The following is an 18,483-nucleotide window of genomic DNA, read 5'->3' as shown; positions in this document are numbered from 1 at the left end:
TCCGGCATCTTCCCCTCTGGGCTTCTCTGGCTTCCTTCAAATCCAACTCGCATCGCCGCCACTATAAATCACTTAATCCTAGTACCTATTTCCTATTTGTATTGTATGTAAATTGTATATGTTTGTTTGCTTGTTCTCTCCCCCATTTGATGGGGAGTTCTTTGAGGAGGCATTTGATAATGAGCTTCTTCTGCCCTCTCCCTTTGTATAAGGTATCTCCGGGTCTCTGGAAATCCTGGGGTGACCAGATTTAGAATAGGAAAACCTGATCCCTTGTTCTCTTTGGTTCTTTACAATTCTGCCAGGGCATGGGAGAAAATGACTTGAACCACAGCTTCAAGTCATGTCTAGGAACTCTCCAAGAGGAGAAACAGAAGGTATTCAGGGTTCGATAGGAAATAAGCACAGAGCAGCTACTCAAAAGAAATTTGGAAAATCACAAAGATAGTGTGTGCAAATACTCAAAACAAGATGCAATAACTTATAACTTCTCGTGTTCTCCTGGGAGGTTGAGATTTAAACATTAGAATATGAAACAATTTGTGAGACTAGAGTATTTTACATTTCACCTGGCCTTTCCAGGTCTGTGTCTCAGCAAACCAGGCCAGGACTTGCCTTTCTTCCTTGATAGTTATTATCCTCTCCAATGCAGAAACTCCCCTAATGACCAGTCAACACAACCAAGAAATCCAGATTCTCTATTTTTTTCAAACCCACATATTTCCCTTCAAGGCTGGTCATGCCTATCTAGAAATATTAGGTTCAGTCTAATTGATATTCAAGAGAAACACAAAGTAGAATAAGAACCTCCAGGCTCAGCTCATCTAGCCAAACCTTTTTCTTAGCTACTCCATACCGACAGCTGACATTCTGTAGGAATGGAAGAAGGAGCAACATCTTCTGTCATGTCTTGATAGGAAGTCAAGTATGAGAACTATTGATGAGGTTTAGGTTTTGGGGTTCCTTTCAGGGGAACCAAATGATGAGGTCTAGATTTAGAGAACAAAAATGAAATTAGGGTTTCTGGTGGTCAGAGAGTTAAATGATATGGTCTAGTGGCAGGTTTGGGGTTCAGAGAACCAAATGGAGAGGTTTGGCTCCTCTACATCCCTTTAGGATTTGGTGCAAGGATAGGGAGTTTTGGGGAACCCCCTTCTGGCAGCACAGAGATTCTCTGTAAAGGAATTTACAAACTGAAAAGGGCTAGACTTATAAAAAGAGGTTTATTATAGGCATTGGGAAATCAGCCTTTACTATGCAAGAATAGAAAGACTGAATTCCTCAGTGGAAGAGTTCTGGCAGAAAAGCATAGAGAAATCCTGATAGAGAGGCATAAAGTCTCCTTAGGGAAATAGGTGAGGATAAAGAGAGGGTAACACTGGAGGAGAATATTATTCCAGTGGGCAGAGGCTTCCTTGGCATGGCATGTTTAGAACCTCTGCAAGGAAATGAGTTTAAAATTGGCTCTTTTATAATGGGAGCTTTGGCTATAAGCCAGGCATGCTCCATGGGGGCTGGGCTAGTGAGTGGAGTTGAATTGAATAGAAGATCTTTAATTGAATGAGGTTGGAATTCTTTTAGCTCTGGACTGAACCCACCCCACCTAGATAACAGAATGAAGCTGTTTATCTTGCTCACCTCCAGCGGGTGGCAGAGTTGAAGGGGATTTTCTCCTTTAAGGATTTTAGTTTCAGGTTCCCTTCTTCACTATTTGCCATACATTCCAGAAATGGAAAATGAGTGAACTGATGGTTGATCCTTTTAAAATTGATGGAGTACTCCACCACTGCCATCAGAGGCTAAGGAACTAATAAGGGTATTTCTTAATTATTTCAAAGCCTATAATGCAGGAATGAAGAAATATGTTAATATGTCAGCTATTTCTTTAATTATTAAAATTATAACTTATTAATTGATCAATTATCTACAAGACTCCATCTTTTTCCATATATATGCATATGTATATATATAACCGATTAACTTTGTAATTGACGATAATTTAAAGAATTAAATGGTTATTTAATACATTGTAGCTGTCTGGAATCAGAGAGATATAAATGCAAGTGCAAGTCCTACCTCTAATACATATTAATCTGTGACTTTGGACATGACACTGTTTTAGGCAATTCTCTAAGACTATAATTTTAAGAAAGGTGCCAACCTAAATTGGTAAAATATGTTTCCTAATTTGGGAATTCTCTATTTCAATAAAATAACAATTAAATCCCTAGACCTATCTGAAAATCTCAATTATACCAAGAATGTGTCTAAATTGTTTTTATTCTTTGATCCAGAGATAACATAGCTTAGGCATGTGTGGAAAGGTGAAGAACTTACAGATTAATCACATATTGATCAGAGACTGCTAGCTAACGTTAATCAAGCCTATAGGCCCCAGTCATGTGAAGGCCTAGGCTACATTCCATTATCCAAGAAGGGATTAAAAACATATACGTGGCCAAAAAGGCTGTATATCACCTTGTCTACTACATTTCACTGACCAAATAGGGGAATACAGACTTATATGACTAATCACAACATATAGAGGGTGTGATTTTGGAGGTTCTTTGTCTGAAATGTATAAAAGCTGTGAACATTTTCAAGGGAGTGGCTCTCTCCTGCAGTGAATTTGGCTCACAGACAGGATGGGGTCAGCTTCTCAAGATTATAATAAATAATTCTGCTTTCTATGAGTGATCTCTAAGTAGCAATTTGGGTAGGTCTTTTTGTCCCAAACACTTGGGGGCTTTCCGGGATGGGGTCTTTGGGGGAGATAGCTGTGCACCCTGGACAGGGACAAGTGCCCACGAAGCAGTTTTCTCCATGATGCTCTGGGTGTGCAGCCTCCCTCCCTCTTAGACAACGACCTGAGGCAGAGGTACTCAGTGGAAAGCAGAATTGAAGATTGAAGGAGTAGAGTCTTTACTGGCTGATGCAGTTTTAGAATCCACATGTGATGGCTCAGTAAGCTCTTGGAATAGTTTGGGGGTCTTATTGGCTGGGTTTTAGAGAACCCGAGGGAATAGCCCTTGCTAAATTTTGTTGAGTGTTGGACTGTGAAAGGTCCCAGTGATTAAGAACTGCTAAGGGAAGCTTCCGGGAAACTGCTGAATTTAGTTTGGGGAACTAAGTATGGGAAAGACACAGTCCAAGAATTTGTCAGGACGGTAGCTAGGTATAAAAAGAAATGTAAAAGGTGAAAATAAGAGCTCTACTTGTGTTTGTCTATGTATGTTTGTCTGCTTTGCATTATTTTTGTGCTGTGTTAAAACTTAGCAAGTTTGTAAGAGATGAGAGTTCAGCCTCTGTGTTGCTGGCTAAAAATATCAGGCTGAATTTCTGGGAGTTAGAATTCAGTCAGAGTAGTAATTCTTTCAGAGTGGCTCAGAATATATTGGTCTTAAATCATGGAATATCTAGGCATTCTCTGGGAAGGCAGAGAGATGCACTAAACGGGCTTTGAAGTTTAGAGAAACTCCATTTGAATTCTGGGAGGGAAGAATGTTCAAGGTGAAACATACTTCTCTCTGGAGGTGGGAGTCCTGGAAAAGCCCCTAGTCTGTTTTGCTGATTTAAAAGCTCTGTTAAGTTTTAAGAACGATGATTAAGAAATTTGGGAATTGGTTATTTTAATGTAACTTAGTATAAAATTTGCTTGTGATTTTAAACTTTTTAACCTGATGTACTAATTTGTAAGTTAGGAAAAACTAGGTTGAAGAATTTTCAGAGCCTGCTAGAGTAAAGAGCAATAAAAAGCTCTGGAGGTAAGATGTTAATTGCCATGAAAAGAGATATGGCAGAAAAGAAAAAAAGAAAGAAAACTTTTTTAAACAGTTGTATTAGTTTAATTCAGTATGTTACTTTCTGAAATATATTGGGTAATTTATTAACATTATAAATAATGCTTTATGGGGTCATCTAGCTATTCACTGTATTGTGAATCTTAAAAGTTCTGAAGGGAACTGGAAAGGAGAATGCAAGAGATTTATGAAGGACTGATTTATAGGAATAAATTGGAAACTTGAATGATATCAAGAAGGAATCAGTTGGAAAAAGAAAGGAAATTAACTGATTGCCTAAATCTTGAGGATACCTGTGTAGGAAATTGAGTAGGGGAAGGGCAGCAGTGAAAAGGGGCCTTTTTTTCGTGCTGTAGTCGAACTGCTGAAGAAAAGGAGGCTAATCATTTAAAGGGACAGGCTGCTCTTACAAGGTGTTAATTGACTGAATATTTGTTTCTTTGAAACTTAATGGTTTTATTGTTTAAGAATATGATCAGAAATGTGATCTATACTTTGAAAGGGTTATTTCAAAAAGTTTAAAGATGTATTTAAGAACTTTTCAGGTTCTTTTATGTGAAAATAGGAAGTTTTAATTAACTGTATTGATACCAATTATTTAAGGGGACTCCAAGGATAATAGTTTTTGCCTTTGTCCTTTTGAAAATGTTTTTGTTATGGCAATATGTAGTTTGGGATTATTCTGTGTACTCGGAATTTTAAAAGCAAAATGATTGGTATAATGTTTAACTTATGAAACATCTACTTGGGTATGTAAGAATTGTATGAACATTTTGGGATAAATTTTTTATTGTTAAAAGTCTTACAAAATGTAGATGATCCTCTTGTGGCAGGGAGGAAAAGAATGACCTTGTCCAAGTCATTATCAGTTTGTTAAATTATTTAGGAGCACAGGGACTGAGAATTTCTTAAGACAAATTGCAATTTGTGAAACGTGAGGTAAAATATTTTGGTTATTGTATAAGTGAAGGGAAAAAGAAATTAGAAATTGTAAATTACTTGAGGGAAAGAATGGAAACGGTAAAGGTAAGGGATTGGCACACAGGGCATTGGTCACTATTGCAGTGATTCATGTGCAGGGGCACCAAAGAGGAGATTCATTTGAGACAAGGGGAAACTGCTTTGCAGATGAGGAGGAAAAATGGGCTGGAGAAGAGGAATCTCTAAATACAGAGGAAATGATGGTGCTAATTCTGGCATTTCTGCCTCAAATGCCTCCAGAAGAGAAGGAGGAAATCCAAAGCCTTGGCACTCAGAAGGATAAAGAGGGGCACTGGCTCCTCCCTGACAGCAGAGAGGTACTGACCACAGCAGGTATGAGACATGTACTCCAACATTTACATCAGGGCAGTCATTGGGGTGTCCAAGGCCGGTGTGACATGGTGATGACTAAGTTGATAGCACTGGCTTGTACACAATAGCAAGCAACTGGTCAGTGGGTGTCCTGTTTGTCAAAGGATGAATGGGATGGCCCAACAACAAGTCCAAAAAGGAGGAAGGCCTCCTGGTATCAGGCCTTTCCAAAGCACACAGGTAGACTTTACCGAGCTGCCATTAGTGGGACGTCTCAAATATCTGCTGGTTGTAGTAGACCATTTAACCTTACAGGTGGAGGCCTTTCCCCTTGCCTGAGCAACTGCCTCAGCAGTCGTAAAAGTACTCCTTGAGCTCATTCCGGGGTATGGGATGGTGGAGCAGATAGATTTGGACCAAGGCACCCATTTCACAGCTAAGATCTTCCTATCTGTGGCCCAAACTTTAGAAATGTCATGAGACTTATATACCCCATGGCATCTGCCCTCATCAGGTAAAGTGGAAAGGACGGATAAGGAAATTAAATAGCAACTGACTAAATTGGAGTTAGAGACACAATTTCCCTGAACCAAGTGCCTTCCCCTTGTCTTATTAAGAATTAGAACAAAACCCCAAAGGGATGTGGGATTAACACCTTATGAATTTTTGTATGGTCACCCTCATCTAAAAGGGATTCAAAATTCCTCCTTGGATCCAATGTTTGAGACCAAGGATTTGTTTTTAAGAAAATATGTCATGTCTTTACTACAACATCTGAAAACTTTACATCTAAAAGGGCTTATTGCTCAGACTCCTCCCTTAGGATTCACAGTGCATAAGTTCTAGCTTATGCTAGAACCCAGGAGACTGGGTCCTGATTCGGACATGGAAGGAGGACAAGCTGACCCTGAGCTGGAAAGAACCGTTCCAGATCCTGTTGACTTCAGATATGGCAATATGCACCAAAGAGAAAGATTAGACACATCACACTCGAGTCAAAGGTCCTGTGGATGCACCAAAGAAGTGGACAGTAGAGACTGATCCAGGAACATTGAAAGTGTGGCTGAAATTACAGGAAACTTAGCAAAGACTGAAGAATTGTGCATGTAAAATCTTTTTGGCTTGTCTCATTTGGGGAACTCTCTTGGGACTTTTCTTGTTTGTACTAGATATTACATTTTGTTGAACTGTTTTGTTAGGAATTAGGGGCATTATATACTAGTAGGGAGAATGGGGTGTGAACCAAACCCAAAGGGTTGGAAACTGTGCCTTTTATATGCATGTATGATTTTATGTGAGTACACCCTTTGTACTGGTACCTCGAGAGCAGTGGGGTATGAAAATACCTTTCAAACCCTGATCTAAACAATTGCCACTAGCTTTAAATTGACTGACTGTTGAATATGTTGGGGACCTAATCAATTTACACAGTGGCCCTGGATTCCTGTTCCCCTGTCTCTGGCCTGGAGTTTGAGCAACAAGTCAGAAATACACGATGGAACAAGTTTCTAGTCAGCAGAAGAAAAGCATCACTGGACCCTGACCAGTACAGTTTTAGGGAGATATTGCCTACATCAGACTGATACAGGGCCATGGAGGGGAGAAAGTGAATGTACATGGACATTTACTTGCAGGTCAGAGAAGGGAGCTATCATAGACTGCAGTAGGAATGTGAATAGATGGAATCAAACCAGTATAAACTACTGAGTTTGCTATATCCAACATTCTGATGGTAGTGAGGGGTGTGTGAGGAACATGCTACCTGCCTGTTTAATCCCTGATCGAGAGGGACCCCAGATATGAACATGTATAACCTTGAATAGCATAGCACCAGGTTCAACTTACATTTCGATGGAATGGAAGAGGGAGAATAGGGAAGGCACTGTTAGGAAAATGTTTAATAGTTTCTGGAGCCATCAGGATCTAACTGGGGAAAATGATTGCACTTGCCAATGGGTAGCTGAAAGCTATCTTTGGAGATGTAATTCTAATGTGGGAGGAATATCAGGTATTTTCCACCTTCAAGTGGACCCTTTATATTTTGGTATGAAGATAATCCTGCCCTGAAGGGGCATTATTAGATCTATAGCCAGACAGCTTATACCCATTTACCCAAAAATGGGACTGGAGTTTGTTATATAGGTATAATTAGACCTAAATTTTTCTTTCTCCCATCAAGTGTTGGCAGGCAATTGGGGATAGGGTTATACAAAGATTTAGAAAGGGAAACACAAAGTGCGGACCACTCCCCAACCTGAATTGATACTTCTTTGACCCAAACAAATGATGCCAATGGGTGGGGAGATGCCTGGCCTCCGGAGAGAATTATAAAAGAATACGGACTGGCAACATGAGCCCAGGATGGTAGTTGGGGGGGGGGGGAGATATCAAACACTAATATATGTGTTAAATCAGTTGATTAGGCTACAGGCAGTCCTTGAGGTAATAATTAACCAAACTGCTCAAGCCCTTGATCTATTAGTTGATCAGGCCACCCACATAAGGAAAGCTGTTTTATAACATAGATTAGTTTTAGATAATCTGTTAGCAGAGGAAGGAGGGGTCTTGAGAAACCAAACCTGTCTACCTGTTGTATGCAAATTGATGACAAGGGACCAGCAGTAAAAGAAATTACTAAGGCATTCCCAGGATAGTTCATGTGCCTGTACAAGTTTGGAAATCTCCCTTTACAAATAGCTGATGGTTTTAGTTTGATGGTAGCTGGTGGAAACAGCTCTTATGTTATAGACATTGCAATCAGGGGTATTATTCTGTTGTCACTGTGTTTACCCTGAATAATTACATTGGTAACAAGAAGAGTTTGGAGATCACTCTGTCAAGAATCTTACAGACAGAGGATGCCATTAAAATGATGATTTTACAAAAGGAGGGCTGGGAGTCAGTAGCAGGGGATGATCCAGATGAGATTAACAAGCAATGTGTAGAGATGTTAATCAAATTTGACACAATGTAAGTTCTTCATGAGGAAATATATATACATATATTTATGAATAACAGGGGGGATTGTGTGGGAAGGTGAAGAACTTACAGATTAATCACATATTGATCAGAGACTGCTAGCTAACGTAAATCAAGCCTTTAGGCCCCAGTCATGTGAAGGCCTAGGCTACATTCCATTATCCAAAGAAGGGATTAAAAACATATACGTGGCCAAAGAAGCTGTATATCACCTTGTCTACTACATTCCACTGACCAAATAAGGGAATACAGACTTGTATGACCAATCACAATATATAGAGGGTGGGATTTTGGAGGTTCTTTTTCTGAAATGTATAAAAGCTATAAACATTTTCAAGGGAGTGGCTCTCTCCTGCTGTGAATTTGGCTCACAGACCAGGATGGGGCCAGCTTCTTGATATTCTAATAAATAATTCTGCTTTCTATGAGTGATCTCTGAATAGACAATTGGATAGGTCTTTTTGTCCCAAACAGGCATATATTATAAGGAAGCCAATAACAGAAAGAAAAGCTCCATATACATAAAAATACTTATAGCAACACTTTCTGAAGTAGTAAAGAATCGGAAGCAAAATAGAATCCCATAAGATGTGGTATGACTAAAGAAATTGTGGTACATCAATGTATGGGACATTACTTTGCTATTAATTCAACAAAAGCAGTGGCCCCAAGGCAAGATGACTACCAGAAGACTTAAAGTTAACAGATTAAGATGAACAGTTTGTTGTTAATTTGGCAGGAAAGCTGAGCCACACACACTGTTAACATTCAATATAACAAATTTTTTTTCAAGAATCCACTTCTCTTCGGGGACAGAGTCAATGTGGCAGAGAGAAGATGACACTCTGTAACCTCGACTAAGTCAACCTTCTCTCATACCAACAGCAGATTAAGCCTCTAAACTAGTTTTGAAGTCAAAGAATCAATAATATTTGGAGTATAACACATTTCTAGAGGAAAATACCTTGGAAGAATTTCAGAACAGGTCTGTTTCAATCAGGCAGGGGGGACAATCTGCTGAACCCAGACCACAGCATAAGGAGACTGAGACAAAAAGCTGGAATGGAGAGTCAGAGCGTTGTAGCTTCCTGGGAATCTTCTGTGAGCCTCTTAGGTCACTCTGTTCTGCTTGCAATCAGGTGGTTTGGCAGATTTGCTTTTGTAAAAGCCCTAGAAGAACACTGAATCTAGCCACCATTACCCAGCACTGGAAATCAATCAGGTGAACTGCCCCAGGGCAAATTAAAGCAGCTGTCCCTTTGCATAGAACATACCTCAAACCTTAAAAAAAAAAACAAAAAACAAGGCACAGCTAAGTGGCACAGTAGATAGAGCACCAGCCTTGAATTCAGGAGGACCGAGTTCAAATCTGCTCTCAGACACTTAACACTTCCTAGTTGTGTGACTCTGGGCAAGTCACTTAACCCCAGTCTCAGGAAAAAAAAAGTAAAAAACAAAACAAACAAACAAAAAAACAACCTCTCACCATAGACAGCTTTTATGGAGAAAAAGAAGAAGAGACTTCAAATCTTGAGGTTCCTAAAGACAAAGCAATTCCAGAAGAAGCTCCAAAGAGAGACATGAGCTGGTTCCCATTTCACAAGGCTTTCTTGGAAGATTGCATAAAGGATCTTGAAAGAGATTTAGAAGAAAAATGAAGAAATGAAATTAGATCACTGCAAGAAGGAATGGAAACAATGGAAAAAGAATTCAATGAACTAAAAAAAAAATTGGCCAATTGCAAAAGGAGCTAAAAAAGGTAACTGAAAAAAATAATACACTAAAAATTAGAATTGAATGGAAGACTCAATAAGACTTCAAAAATCAGTCACGCAAGAACATAATGAAAAAATAGAAGAAAATATGAAATATCTCCTAGGAAAAACAACTGGCCTGGAAAATAGATCTAGGAGAGACAATCTAAGGATTATTGGGCTTTCTGAAAGCCATGATGAAAAAAAAACCCAGATATTATCTTTCAGGAAATCATAAAAGAAAACTATCCTGATATTTTAGAATCAGAAGATAAAATAGCCATTGAAAGAATCCACCAATCACCTCCTGAGACCCCAAAATTAAATCTCCAAGGAATATGTGTCTAAATTTCAGAATTGTTGTACCAGGGGCAGCTAGGTGGCACAGTGGATAGAGCACCAGCTCTTAAGTCAAGAGGACCTGAGTTCAAATCTAGTCTCAGACATAACACTTCCTAGCTGTGTAACCCTGGCAAGTCACTTAACCCTAATTGCCTCAAAAAACAAAAACAAAAACAAAAAAAACACCCTAAAACAGAACTATTATATCAAGGAAAAGATATTTCAAGGAGCCAGAAAGAAACAATTTAAATACTGAGGAGCCACAATTAGGATTACCCAGGACCTAGCAGCTTCCACCTTAAAGGATTGAAGGGCTTGGAATCTGATATTGTGAAAAGCAAAGGAATTGGGATTATAGCCAAGGATAAGCTATCCAGCTAAAATGAGCATTATCTTTCAGGGAAGAAGATGGACATTCAATGATATAGGTGAATTTCACTTATTTCTAATAACAAGACTAGAACTGGAAAAAAAAATTTTGATCTCCAAACACAGAACACAAGAGAAGTGTACAAAGTAAAAAGGAAAGAACTCTTGAGGACTATATTTCTATTATAGATATACTTAGAGAACGTGGGTATAATTTGATTCTATTATGATAATATGAAAAAGAAACTAGAGGTGGAAAGGGGATCATCCTTGAAAAAAAAGGAAAAAGGAGGTAAAATAAGGAAAATTACATCCCACAAAAGCAAAGAAAACATAATTTAGGGACAGAAGGGAGGGGGATGAGCATTGCATGAATCTTACTCTCATCAGATTTGGCTCTAAGAAAGAATATCAGACATATTTGGTATCATAAAAAAAACTTGTCTCACCTTACAGGGAAGCAGGAGGGAAAGGGGGGGGGGGGGAAGGGAAAGACTAATAGAAGAGAAAAACACAAGAATCAGGGTAAAGGTGTAAAAGGGGGGGAGGGGCTCTAAAGGAGGACTTTGAGGGAGATAGTCATCAAAAACAAAATGAGGGATAGGAAAGAGAAAAGCATAATGTAGAATAAATAAGATGGCAAGAAATGCAGAATTAGTTATTTTAATTGTGAATGTGAATGGGATAAAGTCCCCTGTAAAATGGAAGCAGATAGCAGACAGGATTAAAAAATCAGAATCTAGATGTTGTTTACAAGAAACACATTTAAAGTATAGTGATACAGAATGAAGGTAAAGGGCTGGAGAAGAATATATTATGCTTCAGGTGAGGGGGAAAAAAAAAAAAAGCAGGGGTAGCAATCCCTGTTCTCATATCAAGTAAAAGCAAAGATCTAATTAAAAGAGATAAGGAAGGAAACTATATCTTACTAAAGAGTACCATAGATAATTGAGCAATATCAACACTAAACATGTATACATAAAGTGATATAGCATGGAAATTCCTAGAGGAGTGATGCAAGAAGAAATAGACAGCAAAACTCTAATAGTGCTCTTTCAGAACTAGATAAATCAAACCAAATAAGAAAGAAGTTAAGGAGGTAAACAAAATCTTAGAAAAGTTAGGTATGATAGATCTTTGGAGAAAATTAAATAGAGACAGAAATGAATTTACTTTTTTCTCAGTGGTTCATGGAACTTATACAAAAATTGACTATATGTTAGGGCATAAAAACCTCAACATCAAATGCAGAAAGGCAGAAATAGTAAATGCATTTTTTTTCAGCTCATGATGCAATAAAAATCACATGTAATATAAGGCCAGGAGAAAATAGATCAAAAAAACTAAATGATCTCATCCTTAAAGAATGAATGAGTGAAACATTAAATCATAGACACAATTAATAATTTCATCCAAGAGAATGACAATAATGAGACAATATACGAAAATTTGTGGGATGCAGCCAAATTTGTAAGAAGGGAACTTGCATAAAGTACCAAAAAATAAAATCAATGAATTGGGCTTGCAACTAAAAAAAAAGCTAGAAAAAGAACAAATTAAAAACCCCCAATCAAATGCCAAACTTGAAATTCTAAAAATAAATGGAGAGATTAATAAAATTGAAAGTAAAAAAAAAATGTTGAATTAATAAGTAAAACTAAAAGTTGGTTTTATGAAAAAAACAACAAAATAGATAAACCTTTCAGTCCGCTCAGCAGAATGAATTGTATGCAATCATTCTAGCCCTTATTATCCGGGAGACATAAATATAATATTTGATTTGGATTATTCAGTAGGTGTGGTACAAAGAATTGCCACAGCCCAAATAAAATTTGAAGCCTCCAATATATATCAGCTCTTTAAGGAACTTCAAGAGCGAGTGAGAAAGTATCCAGGTAAGATTTATATTTTTCATGTCCACTCCCATAGTGGACTTCCAGGTCCTATTTTTGATGGTAATTCAAAGGCCTTCTAACCATGTTGGCCAGTACTCATTTATTTCAAGAAGCACAAGAATCTCATTCTAAATATCATCAGGCTGCCCGAGCTTTATGTTTACAATTTGGAATAACAAGAGAAGAAGCTAGGAGCATAGTAAAAGCCTGTACAGCTTGCCTTCCTTTCCATGCTCCTACACTCCCACCAGGGAAGAACCCTCATGGTTTGAGACCTAATGAAATTTGGCAAATGGATGTGACCCATTATAAATCTTTTGGTCGTCTATCTTTTATCCACGTTGTGGTAGACACCTTTTCAGGATTCACATTTGCAATGCCAGGAGCAAAAGAGACAGCCCGAGTAGTCACTGAATTCCTTATACAAGCCTTTGCAATTATGGGTGTGCCACAAGCAATGAAAACAGATAATGGACCTGCATATACTTCTAAACATTTTGCACACTCTTGTGCACAGTATCAGATTTTATATACCATGGGCATACCCTTTAATCCTCAAGGGCAGGTAATAGTAGAGAGAAGAAACAGAGATATTAAGACACTCCTCCAAAAACAAAAGAAAGGGGGAGCCATGGGTAACCCTAGAAAACTTCTAAATTTAGTTCTCTATACCATTAATTTTTAAATTTTTGACAAAGATGCACTGGCTCCGGCAGACAGGTTTTATAACCCACCGGAAGGGCATTGTCCAGTGCGAGCAGCTCCACTGTCTTTAGATAATTGCCAGGTGATGTGGAGAGATCCAGAAAGTGGTGAATGGAAGGGACCAGATAGGTTAACTGCTTGGGGGAGAGGGTTTGCTTGTATCTCCACAGATGGAGAAGGAATCAGATGGGTGCCAACGAGCTGTATTCGCCTTGTCCATGGGAGAGAGAGACAGAGCAGACCCTTGAAATGAAGGAGAAGACCCAAGAAACATCAGGTGGTTCCGTTGCTGACTGTGCCCACCACTGAAAGAATCTGGCAGTTATGGCGTTTGTCTCATGGACATCAAAAATTGTTGGACTCGAAAATCCTCGGGAATCATTGGATTCTCTGAGGCATCATAAGACTATTGTAGGACTGAAAGTCCTCAGGAATCATTGGATTCTCTGAGGCATCATAAGACTATTGTAGGACTGAAAGTCCTCAGGAATCATTGGATTCTCTGAGACATCATAAGACTATTGTAGGATTGAAAGTTCTCAGGAATCATTGGATTCTCTGAGGCATCATAAGACTGTTGTGGGACTTCAAAACCTGTAGGGATCATTGGATTCCCTAACACATGAAGCAATGGACAATAGATTGGTTTTGGACTATCTCTTGGTTGCTGAAGAAGGCATATGTGTGACTGATGTTTGCATACCCTCCTTCTCTAGGACTTCTGGAAATCTTTTACAAAACCATGTTGATTTATATTATTTATGATTATATATTATATTATATCACTACTTGCATGTACAATTCCTTTTTGTTACACCACATCGAGTCTGCACTGTGGGGAGAGTCAACCTTCAAACAAGTTAATAGGGAACTGTCCAATTGACAATTAGTTTCACGTGCTTCATTATCCAAGTACATTGCTCAGTTCTAGCCCTTTACACTCTTCATCCTCTTTCTATTTGCTTAGTTTGCTCAAAACATAACAATTAACATTCTCTCCATAATTACAATTAAATTACCTTAACAACTTTACAAAGGAAGGTTTTTTAAAATGGTTTATGGAAAGGGATATTTAATGAAACTAATGTTACTATCTATTCTTGGTATAGCCAAACTAACCCACTTTCAAATCCTTACATGTATCATTCACCCCACTAACTTTGCTTGTGCTGGTTCTTATTCCTGAAATGCTCTCCCTCCTCAATTTTTGGCTTCCGAGTTTCTACCTGTCCTTTAAAGCTCAACTAAAGTCACTTCCTTCAGAAGACATCTCTGTTCTCTTTATTAAAAAATATAGAGAACTCCAATGTATCCAGACCACCATAGCTCATTCAGGGATTTGTTTTGTAATTATTAATGTATTTGTGTATATATAAATTATTATACTTACACGTAAGAGTATGGATCATACAACTCAATCAGAAGTATGAACTTGGGGTGAACAAAGCCAAGGCATAGTCACTGAATAGATTAATCAAAGACATTATATTTGGTGTGAAAGTCCTTGAAAACCAGTGGATGACATAAAGTGATGCTCCACAGAAGTTGTACAGATATTGGCTGAGGGGATTCTATCATATTCCATAGTTCTTCCATAAAATAATAAGCAAGATAATGCACCAAATTGTAGTATCTGGCAACAATGATGATATAATAATCTGGTCAAGTCCTTAGAGGAAATTACTTGGAGTAATGGCTTGGAAGGGGGAGGGAAAGAGAAAGCCTCTGACTTCTTCCAAGCTTTTTGATCCCAGGAGGATTTTGTAAATTTTTATGGTAGGAATATTTAGAGTTCTCACTGAATCCTAACATTAACCCCAGAAATTTCAGCATTGTCTTCCTTGAGGGCAAAAGACAAATTAGTCATATTGAGGAATCACAGCTTCAAGATTCTACAAAGAATTGTGCAGTTTTCTGCACTACTCCAAAAGAGAACTTCTTGAGGCCGGCTAATGCAAAAAAAAAAAAAAAAAAAAAAAAAAAAAAAAAAAAAAAAAAAGCCCAGGAACAGGGTTATCCCCATGTGCTATGATAATGAGCCCTATTTTCCCTTGGTCTCTGTAACTACCAAAGCAATAATGTGCCAAAGACTTTTGGAGTGATGCTCACACCAACTTTAGTAAACAATCCTAACTAAAAGCTAACTAAATCTAACTTGCTAATTGATAAACCAGCAATCAGACTTCCTTCTGGCAGGAAGCATACTTGTAGGGGTTCATAAATTAGAAACAATACTCCCAGGGGCAGGTAGGTAGTGCATTGGGTAGAGCACCAGCCTGAAGTCAGGAAGATCTGAGTCCAAACCTGGTCTCAGATATTTACCACTTCCTAGCTGTATGATCTTGGGCAAGTCACTTAACCCCAATTGCCTCAGGAAAAAAGAAAAAGAAAAAGAAAGAAAGAAAAGGAAAAAAAGAAACAATACTCTATTACTTTTAGAACATAGAGGAAAATATAATGCCAATGTGAGTGAGAGTTGTTAGAACGAGCCCAGTGCCTATGTTTATTATATACTTGTATCTTATCAATTTACTAGATTGCAATGAACCATATTTTATCTAATAACCCAGAGCTTAACATAGTGTTCCTTTACACACTATAGAAATTTAACAAACATGTTTGCTGAATCTGTACCTTTACTCTAGACCCAAACCATCTAACTCTACATTCTTATCTAGGTCCTTAGAATAACTTTGACACAGTTTGGTTTTGGTTGTAGGGAAGTGCTAAAGAGAGGAAAGAGAACCTTTCTAGGGGTTCTTTCTCTCTCCCCCTCTTCCCTTTTCTCTTCTCTTCCTCTCTGTTAGAACTTATAGTTTCATTGTAGGTAAAGAACTTCCACTGATGCATATCAATAACTCCTCTATAATTTATTAGACCTTTAGAGGAACCTGAGTTATTCAAAAGTTAAGTAAAATAACAGCTAGCATGTGTTGGAGAAAGAACTTGAATCCAGGTTTTTCTGACTTCAAGGATTGCCCTTTAGCCAAACTATGCTAAACCACTTATTTATATTCTTTCCATTATGAACAATATGAAAGACCATCCAGCTATTGCCTAGACCTAAAGCCAGAGATGCAACAACACTGGTATTCTTCTGGCCTTTTATTCTTAGGGCAGTGATTGTCTAAAGTTTTATTTAAAAAGACTTTTTCAAGGGAATACAAGATTGAGAGGTAGTCCCACTATATTGGGCTTTCTTTCCTACTTTCATTACTAGATAAATCTATTATCTTTCCCCCTGTTCTTCAGTCTCTTTTCCCTATTCATTTCCACCATTAGAATGTGATGTCTACTGGCAAAATGGCTATCTGATAAGACTTAACAAACAGCTGACAAAGGAAGGAAAAGAAAATGGAAAGATATTAATTGAATGCAGAATTCCAGAAAATAGCAAATAGAGAAAAGATTTTCTTAAATGGGTAATGCAATGAAATAGAAGAAAATAATATATTGGGAAAGACGATTTCTTCAAGAAGAATATCGAGGGAAAGGTTCATGCAAAAATGTGCATAAGATAAAAACAGTAGGGATTTAACAGAGATTTTTTTTTTAAGTGGCAAGAATATACAAAAGAACTATACAAGAAAGAGCTTAACATTGATAGTTATGATGATGTGGTTACTGATCTAAAATCAAACATCCTGAACGAAGTCAAATGGGCCTTATTGCTAACAATAACTCTAATGCGGATGTGGAATGCCCGCTGAGCTATTTAAAACCCTAAAAGATGATATTAAAGCGCTGCACTTAATATGCCAGCAAATTTGGAAAACACAACTATAATCAGTGGAAAAGATTAGTTTATGTCCCACTATTAAAGAAGGGCAATTCCAAGGAATGTTCAAATTACTGAATAATTGTACTTACTTCACAGTTCTGAAAGCTAGGCTTCCGCAACATGTGAACCAAGAATGAACCAAGAATTACCTGAATAGCAGGTTAATTTTTGAAGAGGCAGAGAAAACTAGAGAACAAATTGCCAATATTCCCTGAATTATGGAGAAACAGGAGTTTAAAAAAAATCTATTGCTTCATTGACCAAATTTTTAACTATGTGAATCACAAAATATGACAAGTCCCCAAAGAGATGGGAGTACTAGATCATCTTCTATTCTCCTGAGGAATCGGTATGTGGATCAGGAAGCAATAGTTAGGAACAAACATGAAATTATCAATTGATTTCAAATTGGGAAAAGAGAACAACAAAGCTGTATATTATCTTATTTATTTCACTTATATGCAGAATACATCATTTGGAATGCAGGGCTGGATGATTCAAAAGCTGGAATTAAGATTCCTAGGAGAAATATCAACAATGTCAGATATGCTGATGATACAACTCTGCTGGCAGAAAATGAGGAGAAATGAAGAAGCCTCTTGATAAGAGTGAAAGAAAAAAGTATGGAAGCTAGCTTAAAGTTTAACATTAAAAAAAGATTTTGACAACTGGTCCTTCTACTTCCTGGCAAATAGAAAAACTGGAAGCAGCATTAGATTTTATATTTTTGTATACAAAGATCACTACAATCATAATGTTAAAAGATGCTTCCTCTTTGGAAGGAAAGTTATGACAAATCTGAAAAACATACTAAAAAGAGAGACATCATCTTGCCAGAAAAAAGTCTCTAGAGTGAAAATAATGATTTCGACTAGTAATGTATGACTATGAGAGTTAGACCATAAGGAAAGCAGAGCACCACAAAATCAATGCTTTCGAATTTTGGTGCTGGGAAACACTTTTGAGAGTCCCTTGCACAAACAAGGAGGTCAAATTAGTTAATATCTCTAGAAATTAATTCAGATTATTCACTGTAATGTCAAACACTAAATATGAAGCTTAAATACTTTAGCCACATAATGAGAAGACAGGTTTCATTGCAGAAGACCTTACTGTTGGGAAAATATTAGAGTTGTGAAAGGAAAAAGGAATGGAAGAGGATGAGATAGATAGTGTTATGATCACAACAAAAATAAACTTGGATAATCTTTTACAGATAGTGAAGAAGAGGACTTTCCATTTTATAACCCATAGAGTCACTAAGAGTCAGACAAAGCTGAATGATTGAACAATAATTTGCTAAAAATCAGCTCAAAGCTCTAATTTCAACTTGCAGGAATTTCATTGTTATTTGGCATAGGGGTGCAAGAGATATATGGCGTATCCCACCAGCAATTTGCCCTCAATGATAAACATCCCCCTCCCCCGAGTCTTTCCTTAATCCCATGGGTGTTTACATAACACACAATTGCTTCATCTTTTTTATCTCTTTCACTGAATCTTTATAGGGTTATAGCTGGTGTGGCCCCATTTTCACCTCAACTCCAATTTTTATAAAGGAATTG

Source organism: Sminthopsis crassicaudata, chromosome 5 (assembly GCF_048593235.1).
Source record: "Sminthopsis crassicaudata isolate SCR6 chromosome 5, ASM4859323v1, whole genome shotgun sequence".
In the NCBI taxonomy this organism is placed as follows: domain Eukaryota; kingdom Metazoa; phylum Chordata; class Mammalia; order Dasyuromorphia; family Dasyuridae; genus Sminthopsis; species Sminthopsis crassicaudata.
Note: the sequence above shows the minus strand (reverse complement) of the source record.